We start from the raw sequence: 5,511 nt of genomic DNA on the forward strand, positions 1-5,511 counted from the left end.
AATGAATATGGTGTTGTTTTTCTTCTAGCTATCCGAAGTTGTGAATTGGACAACGTTCTAATCGAGGGAGAGGTGTCGTTGGGTTGGTGGGAGAAAGAACACTTATGCGCTGTGGTGTGAATCATACGTTACATGAAGCATACCTGTAGGCGATTTTGAGTATTTTGTTCGTGGTTTTAATTTGCTACCGCTACATGGAAAAAATCGCGGCATGCCAATTAAACCAAAAACATACAAATTGCACAATAATTTAAATTTAAATTGTTAAATTATTGTGTACATCACGGTTACTGAACACAAAATATGCATTGCACAAAGTTTTTAATAAGCTTGATTTTGTGATAATTAACAGAATTTTCATCAAATGAATTTATGATTCAGCTATCCATATTTTCCTGAGATTTTGCCAAAATATTTCGGAAACGAAGCACATCCTGAACAACGAACTCAAAACAAAAAAAAGTAAAACAATTTTTTTTTCTATTTTCATAGTTTCACGCAGAAAAATATTTTGTAGAATCAGCCTGTACAAGGTTTGATTCAACAAAAATTTTGTTGAATATAATCAACACCGATTTTGGGTTAGAACAAACCTTGATTTTCTCAATTCCACAAAAATATTTTGTTGTTTTGAAAAAGTTGCTTTGAAAGTAGCGCTGAATCAACAAAAATCGCAAAAATCTTGATTTTCAAATCAACAAAACGTTTTGTTGATTCAAATATGCCTTATTTTTCTGCGTGTTCTAGCTCGAGAGACCATCCATAAACTACGTGGTCAGTTTTTGGATACCTGTTTGAAAAAGATATATAAAAATATAAATAACAAGCCATGGTCGCAAAATCGTAAAATCGCGATAAATCTTGCTGTTTTGTAACTTGTAGAACATTGTTACACTCGAACACATAACACTGCAAATTTATAAAAAAACACGTACAATAGGGTGACAAGAAAAAAAATACAATTTTGGAAAATCATGAGAGATACCCCCTGGTTCGATTCTTTTGGTAAACATAAGTAACTGTGCCAATTATAAGGCAAATCGGTTAAGAGTTAAGGGACGCTTTTTATCGTTGATGTTTGTATGGCGAAATTCGAAAAAATGTATGGGAAAAAAATCGAAATTCCGCCAAAAGGTCACGTTAAATGCTGGGTGCTGAAAAGACAGAATGCGTAACGTGATTTTCGAATGCTCCCTACTGCTCCCCACTAATATAACTGCACTACAGCTGTAAACATAAACAAAGTAGAAGACTATGTTCAAGCTCAAGCGTGACATATTTTTTAGCTGTTGAAGTGATTTGATTTAAAACATTTTGGATTTGTTGATGTTAGACTTTTCGCTCAGAAATTATGTGCTTCGCGCGTGTTTTGTTTATAAAATAAACGATGGGCGACCAAAACAGGCCTTTTTTGTTTCCACGGGACGAAAAATTGCGTCAGAAGTGAGTGAAATTTGATAAATCTTAATCTTCCTAAGAATAATTGACTTCGAATACCGTAAAACGGGGTGACTTTGATAGCCGGGGTGACTTTGATAGGTTTGCGATTTTTCCGTAAAATGAAGAGTACAATTAAAATACGTACGGAAATGTTTAGAATCATACTGACCGTGGTAGAGAAGTGTTCGAAGTACCTCAAAAAGAACCTTTCATAAAATTTTGAAATGTTTAAAAGTTAGTTAACTATAGTTAAGAAAATGTTGATGAAAGTCATTATTTTAATCTTCTCAAAGTGTCATGATTTTCTCAGTGAAAATTATTTTAAATCGGAAAACGGAATGCATTTTCGGATTCTTTGGACAATTTTCCACTAGGAGAAGGTTAAATAAGTTTGTAAATAATAAATAATATGTGTTTTAGAAACACAATTTAAAAAAATCTCCAAATTTAAAGGCAATTTCAAATGAACAAATTTCATGTCAAATGTGAAAAATTGTGATTCGTGCTTCGAATTCAGTATAAAATGCAATTATTTATCGATAATTTTAAAAACAAATTTAGTTAAACAAATTTCAGGCAAAATTCCGACTTTTTAACAATTTTACCGAAAATTTATATGTATTTTGTTAAAAAAGCTTATAAATTTAGTTAACTTAATATAAACATTGATTTTTTTTTCTTAAAAACTATGTCATCTACTTCAGTGATGGTATATTCAACGTACAAATAAGGTTTGATCATCTTAAATATGATTTTAACAAAAAAATCTATGACTATCAAAGTCACCCCGGAATTAAAACTAAGAATTTTTAACGTAACTGTTTTTCTAAACACTATTGAAAATACTTTTTTTCCAAAATAGTTTAATGGACTTTGTGTGGCCTACCCCAGTACATGTTTTAAAAATAATAATCTTGAGAAAAACCTCACCTGTTGGAAAATATTCCAAAAACAAATTGAATCCTATCAAAGTCACCCCGGTTTACGGTACTTCAAAAGTTCGACGCCATTGATTTTTTTTTAATCCTGACAAAATAAATTTTTGATCGATTACAATACTTGGCACTTCTTGGTATCATTTTGCGAACAGTAAATTGGTTCCGCTTTGACAGTTCTAAATTGAGGCCGTTTTGCGAACCACTTTTCAGCACCCAGGTTAAATGTGTCGGATCATCATTGTGTGAGATTTTTAGGTAAAATTGTATGACAAACAACTTTGTCGAAGACCGCAAAACGTTTCGAGTTAACCCTGATGAGTTATTAACAATTTAAAGAAGTAGTTTTTGAGTGAAAAGATTTTTTTTCACCAACTTCATTGATAAAAAACGACTCTTAACCGATTTTGCTCAAAATTTTCACAATTACTTAATTTTGTTTAAGGAATCGAATCAAAGGGTATCCCTGATGTCGCTTTTTTTATTGTCACCCTACGGTAAATGATTTTCTCATGATTCATGAAACTATTAGAGGCAATGTGCACGAAATGTTACTGAAATAAGAATACATTATTTTGAAAATATACAAAATTCTTAAAATATTTAGGCTTTTAGGCTTTTTTAATTTATGAAAAGCACTGCTCGGGTTTGAAAGAATGAGAAAACCAACAAAAAAACTAACTTAATCCACCTATGTGGTTGGAGCCTTCCTCACAACAATGGCTGTACACAAGTTTCATCTATTTTTTAGATCCGGCTTCCAAAAAGTACATCGCTATCACTTAAGTGGCCATATTTCGAGACAGGGTTGCCAGATCTTCAATGTTTTGGGCTCGTTGGAAAGGTTTTTTGATAACCTAACCAACGATGGGTCGGATGATGGTTCCGGACGTAGTTTACATAAATTTAAGTGCGATCCGTCTTCAAAAAAGTACATCAATATAACTTAAGTGGCCATATCTCGATACAGGGTTGCCAGATCTTCAATATTTTGGACTCATTGGAAAGGTATTTTGATAAGTTAACCAACAAAAGGTCGGATGATGGATCCGGACATATTTTACATACATTTAAATGAGATCCGGCTTCAAAAAAGTACATCAACATTACTTAAGTGGCCATATCTCGAGACAGGGTTGCCAGATCTTCATTTTTTTTGACTCATTGGAAAGATCTTTTGATAAACTAACCAACAATTGGTCGGATGGTGGATCCGGACATAGTTTACATACATTTAAGTGAGATCTGGCTTCAAAAAAGTACACCAATATCACTTAAGAGGCCATATCTCGAGACAGGGTTGCCAGATCTTCGATGTTTTGCACTCGTTGGAAAGGTCTTTTGAAAATCTAACCAACGATGGGTCGGATGATGGACCCGGACATAGTTTACATACATTTAAGGGAGATCCGGCTTCAAAAAAGTACATCAATATCACTTAAGTGGCCATATCTCGAGACAGGGTTGCCAGATCTTCAAGGTTTTTGACTCATTGGAAAGGTCTTTTGATAAGTTAACCAACAATAGGTCAGATGGTGGATCCGGACATAGTTTACATACATTTAAGTGAGTTCCGACTTCAAAAAAGTACATCAATATCACTTAAGTGGCCATATCTCGAGACAGGGTTGCCAGATCTTCAATGTTTTGGACTCGTTGGAAAGGTCTTTTGATAACCTAACCAACGATGGGTCGGATGGTGGATCCGGACATAGTTTACATACATTTAAATGAGATCCGGCTTCAAAAAAGTACATCAATATCACTTAAGTGGCCATATCTCGAGACAGGGTTGCCAGATCTTCAATGTTTTTGACTCATTGGAAAGGTCTTTTGATAAACTAACCAACAATAGGTCGGATGGTGGATCCGGACATAGTTTACATACAGTTAAGCGAGATCCAAATATATGTGAAAACACATTTTTATACATAACTTTTGAACTACTTATCGAAACTTCAATCTGTATAAAACTCGATCTATGGGACCCTAAACCAAGTCGAATGCAACAAGTTCGGGTCAAATCGGTTCAGCCAGTGCCGAGAAACATGAGCTAGTTTGTTGGTCACATACATACATACACACACACATACACACACACATACACACACACATACACACAGACATTTGTTCAGTTTTCGATTCTGAGTCGATATGTATACATGAAGGTGGGTCTACGATGTTTTTATACGAAGTTCATTTTTAGAGCAGGATTATAGCCTTACCTCAGTGAGGAAGGCAAAAAAACGGAATATAGAGCGTGCATTATCAGTAATTGGATTGAATTTTTCATTTTATTATCTTTTATTTTTAATAATTGATACCAAAAAGTTGTATACCTCCGTATAAATTTTCGGAAATTCCCAGGAAATAACAAAATTTCCCGGGAAACGGGAAATTTTTTTTTCCGGGCAATCATTGGAACTCCGTTACGAAAATTTGGACTGAAGCATGTATTCATTTTAAAAAAAAAAACAGAATTAAAAACTTGTTTAATTCAAAAAAGGTTAATCTATTTTCAAAAAATAAAACAATCTTCAAAAATGCTTGAGTTAAGACATAGTTTTTAAACTTAAAAATAAAATAAATTAAATTGTTCGCTCTAAAGTAAATACAATTTTTCAGAATCATGTTTGGGTTGAATTTTTGCAAACTTTTGAATTTTTAATATATTTTGATATCGCAAAATGTTTTGTTCCCTTTTTTTTGTTTTTGTCAAAGCTTTTATTTTAATGTTTGCAAAACAACTTAACAAATGCATTTAAAACAGTTTTTCCATGAAACTATGGCTTGTTATTTCAATATTTAAGATTTTTTTAGTGAAACAACAAGAAATTATATTAAGAGTTCTCAAAAATATGCTTGCTTGAAACCTTCATCTCAGAGAAAACTTAAAAAAATGGTCCTTTATGAACTTACAAGAAACTTACAACAAACAGAAAAACGAAAAAAAAATATTTTGAAATGATATTTAAATAAGTTTGAATTAAGAATTAAGAAAAAAGAAACGCTTTTTCATAAACTTTCAAGTTGTTTAAAGTGATGATGAATCGTACCTACTATCTAGATACCAATCATAATAATCATTTTTCGTATCTGCTATCTAAATTATAGTTTTCTAAATAAAATATTATGC

The sequence above is a fragment of the Culex pipiens genome, chromosome 2 (genome assembly GCF_016801865.2).
Source record: "Culex pipiens pallens isolate TS chromosome 2, TS_CPP_V2, whole genome shotgun sequence".
NCBI lineage: Eukaryota > Metazoa > Arthropoda > Insecta > Diptera > Culicidae > Culex > Culex pipiens.